Below are 17,106 nucleotides of genomic sequence, written 5' to 3'. Positions count from 1 at the left end.
GCCACACATTTAGAATTGGCACATAGAAGAGTTGGTAAGATCTAAACATGCTGCTCCTCCAAAAACATAGCCAGTCATTACACCTTACACTGTTAATCCAGTTAAAAGCTTGAAGTAAACTACACTTATAAGAAGCAGCAAACAGGAAGTCCATTACCGAACACTCATTTAAATGCATTTAAAGACCTTCCTGACCAAGGATAAACATTTCTTTTTTAAAACCACTATTTCCAGCACAAACTGTAAAGGTTTTCAACACAGTCATTCCCCCCATCCATAATTATAAATACATTATTTCTACTCTTTGGGACTACCTTTCTCTTACCAAGGACTGCTCCTTCAACAGACACTTTAGTAGCGTCCCTTTCCTTCCAAAGGCTAAATTTAAACTGCCCATACTTCAGCGCCCAGCATATGACTGGTCAAGTCTCCAGGCATATCACATGCAGAGTAGCAGTTTCTTTAAAGGAAACCTATCCTCCTACTTCCTTTATAACAAACTCACTTTTTCCAAAAGTTAAGTCTTGAAGAAGGCACAAAAACATGGAGAAACATCGGGTCACTGCAGTGCTATAGCCGACTATGCACAGCGAGAAATCATAAGCAGCATCTTCTGAGAGAAGTATGGAAATCCCTGAGTTTTTATGCAGTTCTAACTTCTCAGATATTTTGGTCAACTTCCACCTCATTCTATTTCAATCATCTGCTGATACAGAATGGAAACGCATTTAGATTCCAGGCCTGGTAATATATGTTGACTTAATGACCTGCATAGAATGCAGAACATCAGCTCAACTTCCCAGCCTCGGACAATATCCTGCAATAGTTCGTATGCATTACATTAGTAGACATTAGTAGACTGTGCTTGCAATCAGTGCTTTCAGTCAGAGCAGCTGCACATGCCAAATGTTTGTAATACAGTTGATATAAGGCACTTTTCTAAGACAAAGACAAATGGCGACCACGGCCTCAAACTGTGTTCCAAGATGAACACATTGGCAGTTTTACCCAAGAAGAGGTTGAAGCAGTCAATGAATACTCAACCCACTATATCAAACAATGGTCATTGAAAAAAACTTTTTTCCTCTGTACTTCTTTGCCACAGCTTTGTTCAAGCTTTGTCCCAGAGATTAAATTGAGCAAAATTATCAGTCTGATTATTATCATTACTGCAGTTTGAGTCTCCAAGTTGGGTACACTGTCCATGCCTTCAATGGAGAGATGATCTTCATTCCTGAAGACATGGTATGTTAAGATAATTCTTCAACAATGTTGTGGCTGTTTTTCTTATGGATATGGTAGGTCAAGGTATGGATCTACAATGGACTAAGACAGCAACATACGTGCAATCAATATATGAAAGCTTCAAGCCTTTGAAACCATGTTGTGCCAAACCCAGGACCATGATGGGCACCCCCCTTAAACAGGTTGTGGTAGGCTTCTGACAAACTTTAAATACTTCTGACAAACCCCACCTTCTGATGTCACACCTCTGATATTCGTGGAGGCATTATTCATTTTGCTGAATTATAACTCACAAGTACGGGGAGTTTTTCAGAGGAGCAACTGGCCTTGTAAATGCTCCACCCCATTCCGTTTGCTAGGAATATACAAAAGATGTTTTTTAACAATAGCTATGTGACTTTCAGGACAAAATACACCCAACAGGCACTTTGGTGCCAACTCCTGGTGTAAGAATCTGGTATTCTCATGTTTATTTTTGAATGACCACTTCAGCCACACATATTAGAGTGACTTCATTGCGTTATCCGTGAAATCGGAGTAGAGTAGGAAGATGTATGGTTTGTTGCAATCAGTATGTTGCACGTTCTTTACACATCCTTATTTCTTCTGGTGATGCTTCTTTTGTAGGACCCAAACAAAACGTCTGACTGTCAAAACTGTATTACAGAACCTAGAGTCCTTTTTTCTGAAATGATGTCGACCACTGAATATTCTGTTTTTGTAGCACAAAAAAACCAATGTTTTCTTTGTCTTCTGACAGTACCCATGTGGATAGATTCAGGAATTAACACAAACAAGAGAAAAAAACACCACTCATCATCTTACCCTGGTTCAAAACATCCCTCACAATCATGAGGCAAGCTTCTGGCCCGCAAAACAAAATATCAAATGCTCATATGATGCATTTGGAATAGTGGTTCTTAACCTGTGATCCGGAGATACCTGGACTTCCTTGACAGCTACTCAGGGGGACCACAACTACTTAGGAAATTAAGTATTAACAAATTAATAAATAGTATGTAAATAAAGGAGCAAAATGGAAAATTGAACATATTAAAACGTTCTGGTAATGTGAAGGAATTGGAAATTGGGAGACTAAAAATGAAGTAGGCATCCTCAGATTGACTCATGGGAGCAGTGCATGTACATCAAACAGAATATAATAGGTGCACTCAGTAGAATTTAGAACAGTTACAACCTTCCCATTTAAATTGAGTTTTCTATGTTTGTTTGTGAATTTTAAGAAACGGTTACATCATTTGTATATTTGTTTAATGAATGTTTGTGCCTGTACTTTTGTATATTCTTTTGCGATAAAAAAAAAAAACACCAAAATTGATCAGGCCTGGCTGGAGCCCTGGCTTCCAGTCATGACTCTGTGAGGGTCCCCACATTCCAATAATAATTCAGTGGGGTTTCACGGATTCAAGTAATAATTACTTGGGGGTCAAGATAAGTCAAAAGGATATAAATCACTTATCTATAATATTTTAACTATGCTTACCTCTGATTTACTACAGTCCTCCCTCCACCTTTCCTTCAACCTGAATTGGTATAAATGCCATATCTCGGACACAGTGGGGCAGTAAACATCATGCCTACAAGTGACCTTCACTATTCCTTACACATTATATTACGCAAACCCAGGGACCAATCAAATAATTGTGTACTGTTTCCAAGGTACTTAGAAACTTCTTATCCAACAATTAACCAACAGTATACAGCAAATCTTGAAAACATATGCGTGAAAGAGAAGTGCAAAAAAAAAAACTTCAAAACATAAAATAAGAAAAAAGGATTTTAAACAAAATACAAAAACACAATGAATAAGAAATTTCTAGTTTTGGAGCGTTGGAAAACACAACATTACAATGGTCAAACAGACTGTGAGGCAAGACCATTGTTTCTTAGAAAGATAGTGAGATGGGTGTAGAAATAAGAATTGTGAATTCATAGCTTGTGATGATGTAAGAAGATAATTACAATGGAATTTAGAGTTGTGTTATGCGTAAACTGAACAGTATCCCCAAGGAAAGCAACAAAATAGAAACAGGAAATTTCTATTCCAGGAAAAGAGCCCCCACAGATGTAAAACAAGGAACCAAACACAAGTTGGGGCTTGTATGTCTTTGATTCAGGGGCTGAATCCCTCTATCCAAGTACTAAATAAACTAGGCAAGACATTCAAACATATTGGCCCTACAGTACGTTTCCTGGATGTAAAAACACTGAACTTGTTGACAGAAGGATGACCTGCAACTGAAATAGCCCTGATAAACCTCTTCTCCCATGAGGGAGAGGAAGAACTTCAGAAACAGGGGCAAAGGGGATATTAATGCAAATGCCAACTACTACGGACAGCACACTGAATTGGCCGCAATGTAATTAATACATGTCATGCTTTACCAAACTCCTAATTAAACAGTAAAAACAAAGGGATAGGCAAACTACATATTCTTCACGTCCTTATATGGCTGTTGCAGTACAAACTGATACAATAAAGGGATCTCTTAAACTATACTGAAAGGTTTTAGCAGGAGCCCAGATTAAGTGGAAATATCCGAATACTGATTGCTTGGGAAAATAGCCAAGATGAAGGTTTTCTTAAGCGGAATAAAAAACACTTTTAAAAAGACCAGATTATTTTCAAGAAAATCTTAGGAGAGCGTTTGGGCAATTGAAAAGATTTACTTTAGAGAAATTAAACACAATCTCCCTAAGCAAAGTCAAAAGCAATAGGTAAATCCTTGAAGGCAATCACAACAATGACCAAACTACATCCAGACAAACTTTATTAAGAAAAATCTTTTGCGCCTGATAAGACAATAGGCCAAACGCAAGCACTGCTGATATGAGGTCACAGATACTAAAATGTTTAACTTATTGATGGAGGGGTTTCCTCTGGAACCAGATTCAAGGGAGGGCAGGAAGGTAAATCTGTTTAGAGGAGAGCTGAATGGTATGACTGCTAATGTGTATCCTTTATATCTTGGTGGAGAGCTCAGGTTATCCTGGTTTGTACCTTCTGCCAGCTGTTAATGTGCACACGAGTAGACATTAAGGCGCTGAGACACCATTCGCTAACTCCATTCACATGCTACAGGTGGGATGGATGCAGATTTTTTTGAGTAAGAAAAGGAACAGGAGTGGGGGCCCAGTAAGTTGCTGAAGATCCCATTTAAGTGCCTTGCATTAGTGATTCCAAATGCAGTTACTTATGAGTACATGCAGGGAATTTCCTGGCATTGAAGATGCCAGGTAACTGGAAAAAGGGTGCGACATATTTTATGAGACAGGAAACTGATGAAGAACTAGCTGAGCTCATAATAAATGTGACAGAAAAACTGACTTTGAAGGTCCAGTTTGGGGACAAGAGAATAGCAGATGACAAGGTTTGGTGGCAACAAGGTCAAAGCTACATAGTTTGCAATATATATTATAATTTTCTATTGCAAAGCGAAATCAGAGGAACCCACAAAGCATTCTTGGCATAACAAGGCACAATGGCAATTGAAATGGAGACCAATTGTTTATACCAAAAGAATAAAGAAAAGTGAGTGTCTCATGTACCTGCTGTTAACAGATGTCAATGGAAATGATTCACAAAATGAGAGAACAAAGCCACTATGAAACCCGAATCTAACATTTCACCTATGGAATGGGTGGCCCATTTTCAATCATTATATAGTGAGGTTAAGCCAACTCATTCAAACCAGGACTTGGCTGTACAGGAGACGCTGCCTGTTGATCCACACTACATGGAGGTTGATCCTCCCAGACCTCATCAAGAGTTTTCTAACGCCAATATGGCATTCACTGTGGCCGAGACACAGAAAGCTATTTACGAGCTGAAAACTGGGAAAGCTCCTGGCTCAGGCAAGATTCCCAGGGAGCTGTTTAAATCTGCGACAGAGGTCTGGGTGCCATACTTAAATTGTATTTCCACTGCTATTCTAGCAGGTGTGCCTGTTCCTGATTCCTGGAGGGGTGCAGAAATAGTCCCTATACGCAAGGGTTTGAGATACCTTATATCAAACTATCAGCCTGATAGATATAGCCCAGAAGATTATTAGCAAACAGTTTCTGGCCCAAATTAATATTTGGATAGAAAATAACAAGATACTGTCCCCATTTCAGGGGGGTATCCACCTCTAAATAAGCACTGTTGACCAAGTCTTCAGGTTTCTGAGGTTGAGGTGGAAAATAGTAGATGTCAACAGAGGGAGTCTCTATGTAGCATTTGTGGACCTCAAGGCTGCATTTGAGATGGTCCCCAGAGTTAAACTCAGGACAGTCTGTAGAGACTTGGACCTTCCTCTTGTGCTACTTGAAATTATTGTTCAAGGTCTCCATACTTGCTCAAGTAAGATGGGGTCCCAATGGTGAACTAACAGACCACATACTAGTAGACAAGGGCGTGAGGAATGAATGTGTCCCCCCACCAACACTTTTCCCACTATTTATTAATAATTGTGTTGACTTTTTAATGGGCTGTGCAAACAACTTGCGGTCCTGGGAGGCGTCAAGCTTCCATCGCTATTATTTGCCGGCCAAACCCTTTTGGTGTCAAAAACCTCCAAGGACCTGGAACTGTTACTAGATAGATTTGACTTGTTCTGCAAAAGCCACGGGTTAGCCATAAATGCAGCCAAAACAAAAGTATGGCTATCCACCCCCTTAAACAATTCCGCTGAACAGTCATGTTGGGGTGTGACCCTGGAGAGAGTCGCAGACAGACTCTCTGGGTATTCGTCTGTCCAGCACTAGTTTATGGAATAGCCAGGTTATGAAGAGTGGGCTTCTTCCAAATCATAGGGCTGCTGTCACGTTGAATTTTGCAAGAAATACAACTTTCCGCCTCCTTTCCCCATTATTGGAAATTTGGAGAGTCCAAGCTGTAGCTGTGGCCACCTATGGTTCTAAACTTTGGGGTCACAGTAATATTAAATCCTTGGGGGGTAGCTGAGAACAAGTTCCTGAGGGCAGTGCTTAAACTTCCCCAAGGTACGCCCCTGTTTTTTTTCAGTGTGGACCTGAATGCTTATCCAATGGATGCCAGAGTGCGGCTATAACCCATCTTATACTTGCTGGTCCCGGAGCTTGAATGCTTCATGAACAGGCTTAATGATATCCTTCTATTTCCCAGGTATTTTGCTGCTGTGCAATGGTTAAGACATGTTATACAGTCCCTTTTTGCGTTGGGGTTCCTTGATCTGTGGCAATGTCCAGAGTCTATCTCCACCTCCTCCGTTAAAAAAGTTAAAGATGCTTACTGGGCATATGAGTGGCGGAAGATGTTGACATTAACCAGTGGCGGTAGTGCTGCTGAGCATTTGTTGAACCATAAATGCGAGCCAAAGTTTGAATCCTTTTTAGATGAAATTGACCCGCCATTTACCAGATTGTTATACAGAAGATTCAGGCTTGGTACTGTGTTGCTTGCATCTTTCATCTGTAAGTGGAGGACTCGTTCAGAGGCCAGTGCAGCTTGCCCAACCTGTGGAGCAGAGCAGGAAACAGATGCCAATCTACGTTTCTTCTGTCCAACTTTCACTAGCCAGTGAAGATGCTGGATTGTACCCATGTGCAGATATCTTGGGAGTACGTATCCAGAAACAAGCCTGGGGAATCTGTAGGTCAGATACTAGGCCATATGTTTTTTCTGTTGCTAAACTTGTAGAAGCAATCTGGTCTATCCGTGTAAGGATTGTCAAGCAAGCAATAGTTGTTAACCCAGAACATAGGAACCAGCTTGTTTCTATGATTGTTGCAATGCATGTTTTGCCAAGCTCGGCAGCTGGTCAGCAAGCTTAACCTACAAAGGTACTTCTGTGCATATGTTGCCTGAGTGTCCAATTATGCAGTTAGTTTTCAAATTTAATGTGACATCCTTTTAAACTGTTTTTATATTGTGTTCTTACTTTCAAGGTCGATCATGCAAGGCGATTTTTACCTAAATACAATACAAATTTTAACGATTCTGGATATTCCAATTGTAAAACCTCTTGAACAATGCTCCAATTTTACCTTGTATTTGCTAAACTAGTACTTTAATGTATTTTTATGTTTGTGTTGCTTTTAACGTCTTTGACTGAAATAAAGTATTTAAAGGAAACGGAGAACAAAGCCAGGAACCAATGTGCGTTTAGGATAGACATAATGGAGCAGAAGATAATGGTGCACCAGATAAGAGCTTCAATCCATAAAAATCATTAAGGAAAAGTAGGAACTCACTGTGAAATAAAGAGAATAATACCCAAGAAACAAAAGTTGAGAGCTTGGAGAATCCCTTCAAAGTCAGAGATTAAAAAAATTTAAATTCATCTAGAGGATTCAGATCTCAGAGAGTGTTTATGAAAACTGATTCAAATTGAAGTCATTGGTTATCACCAATGTTACCATAGCATGCCCAGCAACCGAAAAGACTCAAATTGATAGGGCTTGATGATTACAATGTGCTTTCACAGCATGGAAGGCAATTTTGAAGGAAATTTGTAGGAAGAACAACTCCAATGTATCTACTTTCCAATATACCTCTTACCTGATTTCATCAAAGATACAAGTAAAATCTGACTAGATGAAGAATGATTTTCAGGTTTATGGCATGAAAGTGCATATACGTAAGGCAAAAATAAAAGTCAAGGACAAAGAGAAAACCTGCAGATGAGGGCTACGATCATCAAAATCTTTACTGATTAAATGGTGGAGATTAAGAACCTATGGGGCTTTGAGCACAGGCAAGAGTAAAAACAGAGCCTCCCTTGGAATGCTTAGCTGAAGGACCAAAGAAAATGTAGACAGAGGCTTGAGGAGGTAAACATTGGAAGGATATGGAACACAAAAATAATTTACATACATGTGAAGGACTCAGTATTTTAGTAAATCAATTCCAGCACATGACAGAGGGACATTAACCCTCCTCCCCCGATAGGGAAGAGTGGCTGACATGAGACACTCAACAATCGGTAACCTACACCCACATAAACCACGGGCAGTTCTATGGGTAGAATACTTTGAATGAGATAGATCCCATTGAACTTCCAAGTAGTGGGTCTTTCACACTGGTGACATGCAATATTTTCAGACAGGGGAAACGTTTTTAAAAAAAGTATACAATTAAAAATATATATATATCTTTACCTTAGCTCCTAGATTAAAAGTTACCTGGAAGCCGTCCTCCAACAAATAAAAACTAAACCAGCTGCTTGATTTAAGAAACTTTAGATACACATCCAAGCCAGTAATATTACAGAAGAACAACACGCTCTGCAATCTCCAAACAGCCTTCAGCTGAGCCAGGAGAATACAATTGATGCCAGAGATCTAACCACATTTTACAAAGGCTGAGCAGCAACATAAATATGTGCTTCTTTAGTGCATTTTTAACCAAACACTTCAAGACGCTATAGAGAAGTTGGCAGACGCTGAACAATGAACCATAGTTAAACTTTGGATTAAACCTCAAATGTCAGTTTTGGTGTTCCACTACCAGCTTATTGTCCAGTTTAAAGCCAAGATTCCTCACCAAAGTAACCACATAGCATACTATGGTATTCTGGAAGTCTTCACTGCCAGCGACAATCACATCTTGTTGCATTTATCGAAGGGAAATGGTTAGTCATCTAATCACTGATAAAGAATCAGGAGTCTCAAAAATGAGAGGGCAGGATGTCCATATCCATAGTTGAGAAGGATTTGGTTATCTACTGTTGGCATAGGTGTAAAACTAGAAGCCAAATGAGTATGTGAAGATAGTTAAAGGCTGGACATCGATGCTAAACATGAACAGTGATATTGTGGATTCTGGAGAGACACTGCAGGTGATCTGACAATTCTCTGTGAATTGAAAAACAGAAGAGAGAAATACTGTAATTCTGTCATTTCTGAGAGACCAATTAAATGGAATTCTTTCAATAGCTGCGGATGAGAATCTCCTAATTAGAGAGCTGTGGTTCAATAGGTCAAAAGCTACAGAGAACCACAGCCTCATGATTGTCTGCTTCAGTCATCATCAAATACTGACACAGGCAGAGACTCTATTTCTCTTGCTGCTGAAAAATCAGCAGTCTGAAGAGCAGTCATCCACAGTTTTCTCATATGACGATCCAATACGCACATGGGCATCACATATGTCATGTTCCAAGAGGGGTATTCCCTCGAAACAGGAAAACAAAGCAAATCAAGATTGGCAAGATCAACTTCCATAACAAGCATCTCATTTAGAATATGCAAAAGGTCAGGTCCCTCCTTGTTCAATGCTTACATGCCATCACTTGAAGATAATTGGTTGCTACAACCTGAAATAAAAGATGTAAGTCAATCACACACAGATACACCACCCTGTTGAAAAAGCCCACACCAACATTACCTCTCAGAATGGCTCATACTCCAGCATCAATGCAAGGACCTTCATTCCTTGCATAAGTCAAAAACAATTTGTTTCTGACATTTTTCTAGGGACCACAAAAACCTTTATAACTGGTTCACCAAATGCAAAACAATTGACAGCTTCAACAAATGTCTGTAAACATCCATTAATGCTCTCCTTGGCCCTCTCACATCAACATAGTAACTAAATGTGCATTGTTCATGCTTCTCTGCTTGACCAAAATATGTCAATCAGATCACAACCCAAATTGGACTGTTCTACTATGGTTAGCTTGGAATGTCACAAAAAAGACTCAATATTAGCAAGTTCTTTAAAATAGGGCCGCTAAATACATCACAGAACTTACTCGATATTTCCAAACTCTACGCTGACTCTAGCATAGATGCTAATCATTACACCGCTGTTTAGTAGATTTATAATAACCAGTAAATATGTAAATAAAGCATTAGCATACCCCACAATGCCATTGCATAATATGCATGACCTACTGGTCACCCAGCCCTAGTTGTTCATCAACTAAGCCTCCAAAACATACATAGATTCTAAATGGCAGAAATACATCATTAAGAGATCAAAACTACAAGTGCATGCCCATGTGTGCAATGTAACAGCCTAAATGTGCCAGAAGTATGGGATTTCTCTGCTCATAAGCTCAGTACCTGAGAGCAACTGAACTTCAGAATGGAGAAAGATCCCCAGGCTTTATGTGGCTAGTCCCTACTTGGTGAATCTGCATCTGCTGGTCCATTGGTACCTGAACCACATGAAACCCTGACTGGTTATGCACCAACCTACAGATGTACTTTTTTCTGACCGGTGTAGCCTTTTTGTCTTAACACCTCCCACGCAATCAGCCAGTTGAGTAACTAAATTGCTGTAATGTGGTATCCAATAAATCACCAAAGTAAAAAAGAAAGGAAGACTATGGGCCTGATTTAGATCTAGGCGGACAGGTTACTCCATCACAACGGTGAGGGATATCCTGTATGCCGAAATATAAATTCTGTTATATCCTATGGGATTTATACTTTGGCAGATGAGATATTCATCACCGCTGTGACAGAGTAACCCATCCGCCGAGATCTAAATCGGAAACCAGGTCACTTTATTGAGGTTTGAATAATAGCTTGTCCAACATCGAACCTGTGAAGTTCAGGTTCAAGAGCATACACGTTTTATGTCTTAATCTATCTGAGCAGGCATGATGCCTCAGCAAGCTGAACACTTGCTGATGAAACATGTTGATCTTCAAAACCATGAGTTTCAATCCTGGTAAGGAAATTAAACATCATAAAATTGGGTAATAGTAACATCTTCTAAAGTATCCATGCATCTAAGCTTCTCTTAGATTCACAAACCTCATCACATCAATGTGCACCTAAAATTCCTCTTTCATAAACATCAATGAGTCTATTGCCAATCCCAGGATGTGTTGGTGTTAGGACATTTCGCCCGCAAAAGAAAAAGAATTGTTATGTTGAACATGTCTAAAGGTGATGAAGCATGATGCCTCTGAATTTTGGTAGGATTCATCCGCAGACCTCACTCACTACGGATCTGTGAACGTAACCTCAAAGTACGATTCCTTTACCGATACGCACAGTGTTGCTCTATATTAACTTTATAATGAGTAAAAACAATGTTGAAGATAAGTTAGGCATTTGTTGTTGAGCTACCATTTTTTTGCAATGGCTACACAAAGTTCAGTATGAACTCATAAATAACCTGATTCAATAGTATTTCCGGAGCAGTACAAGTAAAGGTTTTGGAGCATCAGAAGAAATTCTGCCACATTCCCTTGAAGATGCTTAATAACACATGTTCTTAGCTGGCCAGCTAGCTACAGTGGCACACCACTGACAACTGTATATTTCCTCAAAGATATACCATTGTTAATGATAGATGATAACCATCTCAGTGATGAGAAGCACCTAAAAAAGATGCAATCATAGGGCCACTTTTATCATCTCAGTATAGATTCCTAATGTGACAAAGCGGATATGCGCCTGCCAGCATAGTGGGCACTGAGTCAAGGCAGACCTATCTGAACCATATTTAGTAGAGGCCAAAACAGAACACAGCAGAATAAATCAGATATCTAAGCACCTACCTTGACCCAAGTTTGTGAAAGATGAAGTAATGAAAAGGAAATTGTTTCACCATATCATAAAACATGTGAGAATCATGTTAATGGACTTGATAAATGGATGGATCAATGGTAGAGAGAAGCATATGTTGGAAATATTAATTGCCTTTTAAAAGTGCCAAGTCTTCAACTTGTGGCATTACTCATTGGGAACCAACATCGACAGACAAGTCAACCGTGATTATTGCTTGAGTGAACTAAACATGTTGAGAGTTATGTTTAAAGAAGAACAAAAGCTGATCCCAAGGTATCTGAGGCAGCACATAGTCGTACATCATTCAGTAACTGAATATAGCGTTCTGAATGTGAGATGGAGGCGGCCACAAATATTTACAGTAAAGGGAGCGGCTATGAGACCACTAAAGTTTAATGGACATAAATAGATGTCAATAATAACACACTAATGAGGAAAGGCCAATATAAAAACAGAGATGGCATTGGAATATGTCTCAACAGGATCAATTCAGGAAATGTTCAGTCACAGGGGTGTGTGCTGACAGTAAAAAATTGCAAACATTCTACAGTCTGTACAGACACGAGCAGTTCTAGAGGACTGCATTATGCCTCAGTGTTCATGCTCTCAAAATATTTGAAAGGAGCCAATGTAACCGGAAGACAGGATGTACAAGTAAGACAGAGCTTGAGCAGGAGTCAAATAAGAGGCAAGGAAAACGTAGATCAATGGTAGCAAAGTGTGCAACAACTAGATGTCATGTAAATGTTAGCTTATTTCTATAATGGACAAACAAAAAAACAACAGTAAAGGAAACAGAAGTGGTACTATCATAGAGGAGATAGATCAAGATGAAGCACATCAGATAGCCCAAGGTGGCCAAGAAATTAAACAAAAAAATTAAAGTCAAAATGATTAGGATGCCCATATTAAAGATTATATTCCAGGAGGTGGGGTTGAGAAGAGGAAGTGTTGAGGAATACAGCAAGCAGAATTCACAACTATGTTAAATGAGCTCAAGAAGGCCTTAAAAAAAAAAAGAAAGAAAGAGATGGCTCTGGTCTAATAAAGTGATAGATGAGAGATGTATAGGTCTAAAAGGCAAAAACACGGACAAAATTTGGAAAGAGAAACATGTTCAAATATATCTGAATACTTCGCATAAATCAAGACTATTAAAGGCAGACGTTTTACGACAAGGAGGTTATGAGAGGGAGAAAAAAATATATATAATCACATAATAAATAATGAGATTAAAGAATTGCCTAGGTAAAAGAAACAGTGATGGTAAGTGTTTTCCCAGACATCAAAGGAGACGTGGATTGTGCATAGAGAGTCCTTTCTAGAGTTAGGGAAAAGCAGGCAGTAGTGAGCAAGAGGAAACATCAGCTAGCAAGAAAAATGCAACAATGATTTAGACATTTTATGAAAGAGGTAGGCCAAGCAGATGACAAGCTTTCATAAATGTTGACAAGTAAACTCTTACAGAATACTCATTGCCCATAAATGTAAGTCTCAACAACGTGTGAATTCAAAATTATGTATCTTTCATTTATCCCAGTAGCTTGGCAGGTTAGTATTCTGGAGGCCTGTGGTTTGCAAAATGGATCCTTATCCAAATGTTTTTTCACTTCTCAGAACATCTGAACAGATGCATTATCTGTGCAACGTCCACACAATGCTGGGTGTGGTGGAATAGACTCCATGCCAATCAACTTTAATAAAATTCCATTAGCAACAATGTTATGGATATCAAACCACTCACATTCAAAATCAATAACTCCATCTGACATGGCCCTCCCTTCATTTTAGCTTAATCTCAGCCATATCAAGAGAGACTGTGAAAGCCACTTGGGAATTATGAAAAACACTTCTTACATTGGCACAAGATTCTCAGACGTTGCCACTGATTTCATCATACAGCTTGCAGTGGCAACAAAGAGAAGAGGTGAATACAACCTAAGCTCATCATGTACAAGAATATACAGTTTATTAATGCATCAACTCCATTTTGAAATCCAATGATTTTTAGGATGTAAGCTGTTCACATCTACTGGGGTGTGGATGAGTTGAACCAGGCCCAGCATACAACCAATGCACAGATATATCAAAGAAAGAAATCTGTTACTCTTTAAACATTACTATGCCATCTTTATTAAACTACATAAATCAACATGACAAGCTTTCTTCAAGTAGCTTCCCATAAATAAATTCAAAAAGTTGTGCTTGGAAAAATGTTAGGAAATGTTACTTCAAAAAAGAATAATCAACAAATACCTGCTTCAAATAATAGACCTTGCAAATAAAGCTGTGCATACAAAAAAATATCATGAAGAAACAATGTAGGGAAACCAAAAGGCTGATCATCAATTGCCATACACAACTAATCAAAAATGACCAGCTCTGCTCAGGAAAAGCTTCCATAATTAGGTTCACCAGACACTGTTCCCTCTTTACCCCATCTCAGTTTTAATCCACCAATACAGACTGTTCTCCTCCATTTTCTGGTAGAGCTGGTGCAACATTGCTTACCTGACTCAGATCACAGCTCTGCAAAAGAGAAAAAAAACACCACCACTAACTGGGTAGTCACTTCCTCTTCTTGTATGCAAGCAGCTTCAAGAAAAAGAGAAAAAAAGCAGTGGAACAAAAGCTAGCATGAAGGTCCTTCCAAATCCAGAAACAAAAACCATAAAGTTCCATTAAGATGAGCAAATATTGTCTCACACAGAAATCAAGCAGTGTGGACAGTTTTAAAAATGTGTTGAGAAAACAAAATCAAGCAAGGTCACCCACAGAAACTCAAAACATTGAAGACAGTGAGGTGAAAGAGCTTTCTGCTTTCAGAGTCTGGAATGAAACCAAACCAGACAGCTTGCAAATGGAGGACAGCAACAGCAGCAGGGAGATAAAGAAGGCGGAGAGGCAGAAGCTGGTGAGGCCAGTTCCTCTGTCTCTTGCTTACTCTTGGCTGGAGCAGAGTGTCAGTGAACACAAGTGAGGAGATATAGGCACCTCCAACCACACTTCCTTCTTATGCTTTTTTATGCATGTGTGCGTCTGGTCTGACCTTCTGAACGAGAGCACAGCGTGTGCAATGGCTTCTCTTCTCCTGCTCCTCCTCTTCCAGGCAGCCCCTTCATCAGACACGCACACACCACCACCAGAGAGCCTGGAGCAGCAGCAACGCGACACCCTCCTCCTCCCCGCTCCTAGGAGCGAATCCGACCCAGAATCCAGCCCTTCCCCCTGCAGGACAACTTCTGAAAAGGAGGAGGAGGGAGGGGGACCTCTGAAGAATAGACAAATCCAAACCAAGCAATGCAATCGGCCGTGAAAAAAAGAGGTCACCCTTAGCCCAAGCTTTTCCCAGGGCAGTGTTTTTCTCTCGCTCTCCTATACCGTGTCCCTTAATGTGTTTTGAGATCCAAGTCCACACAGAGACAACACACACTGCACACACCAACCACCCCTGCCCGCAGCTCTACTGCACACGGGGTTTTCGCTATACCCGCTCATGAGTCTCTGTTAACCAATTCCTCCCACAAACCACCTCATGAAACACCAGCAGCGAGAAACCCCCCCAGCCAGATGAACCATCTCCCGTTTGGACATAAAAAGCCCTCCTCCCACCGCGCTCGCTCTCCCTGAGCGCGTGGGCTGCATTTATTTATTTAAATACACAATTACCAATCGGAGATGGGGGTTAATTGCAAGGAACTTACAAGAGCTTGCCCGGGACGCCCACTGCTGCCGCTGCACTCAGGCGGGCTCTGCTGCTCCTACCGCTTTCTCTGTAGGGTTTTTTTTAGCGGCTCCACGCAGCTTCTCGCCGGTGCTTTGTTGTTGTTTTTGAGGCGAGAGGAGCCGCCGGTGAAGTTTTGTGCGCTGGAGGCTTCTCGCGCAGGGTCTGCTCACCAGCGGAGGAGGAGTTGGATCGCCATCTTCCTCTCACTTCCCTCTCCTGCTGCTGCTGCAGCAGATGACCTGAGAGGGATCCGTCTCACTCACACTGTGCGCGTCTCTCTCCTCGCTCTGAATAATGAGCAACCAGAGGCCAGGCAGAGCGAGAGACAAGGAAGACAACCTCGCAGTCCTTCTCCTCCACCACCGAGAAAGCCAGAGCACCAGGGGGTGCAAGACTCCTTTCTATCACAGCACAACGGCGGCAGACTTGGTGCAGCTGCTGCTTGGGGGAAGAAGAAAGCCTCTATGAAGCACACAAAAGAGCAGCAGAAGAAGAGGAGGGGAAGCCAGGAGGACATGCTGGAGAACTTTTTTTTTCCAAGCCTTGTGAATTCACACATTGCATCAACTCTGCCCAATGAAGGGTTTGGTGGACATGTTGAGAAATGTGCAGAGATGAGGTTTTCAATTCATCTTTGCAAAAAAGCAAGATGTTTTTTTTTAAAGTGACTTTGCAATGGGACTGTCAATGTACACCAACTAATGAAATTACCACCTTCACACACAATTGCACAATGCTATTAAAAACGGTCAAGCGTACACAATTGTATCCGCTGCTGCCCACGCTGGGCGTCTCCTCCCCCACGTCAGCAGGACGCTGCTGAGGCCGGACGTTGCACGCACAGGCGGCCACGCCATGGCGACCAGCGCTGGTGCCGAGCTGGCCAGGAGCTCTCGGGTTTCTCCAGGGGATTTTGTCCCAGGCGGGCGCCCAAGGCAGAAGCTGATACGTATTTTGAAGTCTTCTCTTCACGGGCAGCCTGGTGCTGCCTTCCATTCCAGCAATTGAATGATAGAAAAAGGAGATAATAGCTGTGTAAAAACACACCAGTGTCATGATGTCTTTTGGCCCCCAAATTCACCCAACAACTTTATACTGCCTGATAGCTTATGTCAGCCCCCCAAAAACTGCTTCTTGTCCACAGTTTGTTGAACTGACTTACAGAACGGGCTCCAAGTTATAGACGAGCTAGTCTTCTGCAACGTTTTTGTAAATTGATTTTACATGTGTAATTGGTCTATTTTGTAAACGAAAATGCCAGAAAATAATTTCTTTTTTCCATATATTTATCAGATGCCCGTGTTATGAGATCTACCATGTTCTCTTTAGTTGTAGCAACTTGTGTCAGACTGTCACGTAGTCTACATGAGATAGTTTAAGACACAGATTGGCTCTCATTTCCACTTTACAAAATTGCTAAAGGCCTTCCAACTGTGTTGAGACAGGTGCAGCTGTTTTTCCAGTATCTCAAATCCCCCATATTTTCCAACATTTAAGATCTTGAAACGCCAGGACCATTGACGTGTTTTTTGGAGAAAGGGGATTTCTTATCATGGAAAAAATGGGAAAAACGTTTGGCCAAAAACCTTTACAGAATGTGCAAATATGTTTTTACCTTATAGTAA

General features: G+C 40.7%; 1 protein-coding gene across 4 annotated transcripts in view; it reads right to left on the bottom strand.

Annotated features, from left to right (window-relative positions):
* Window positions 1–16,288, bottom strand: part of ZNF462 (zinc finger protein 462) — a 215,161-nt gene extending 198,873 nt beyond the window's left edge. For 2 of the 4 annotated variants that reach the window (XM_078676655.1, XM_078676658.1), the window contains exon 1: window positions 15,459–16,288. The gene's annotated coding sequence lies outside the window, so the exon portion shown is untranslated. Of the gene's footprint in view, window positions 1–14,265; window positions 14,966–15,458 lie in introns of those variants that run through there. The other 2 variants (XM_078676657.1, XM_078676656.1) reach the window with 2 other exon arrangements.
* Window positions 16,289–17,106: the final 818 nt, after the last annotated feature.

Source organism: Lissotriton helveticus, chromosome 2_1 (genome assembly GCF_964261635.1).
Source record: "Lissotriton helveticus chromosome 2_1, aLisHel1.1, whole genome shotgun sequence".
In the NCBI taxonomy this organism is placed as follows: domain Eukaryota; kingdom Metazoa; phylum Chordata; class Amphibia; order Caudata; family Salamandridae; genus Lissotriton; species Lissotriton helveticus.
Note: the sequence above shows the minus strand (reverse complement) of the source record. Positions and strands in the feature narration are given on the sequence as shown.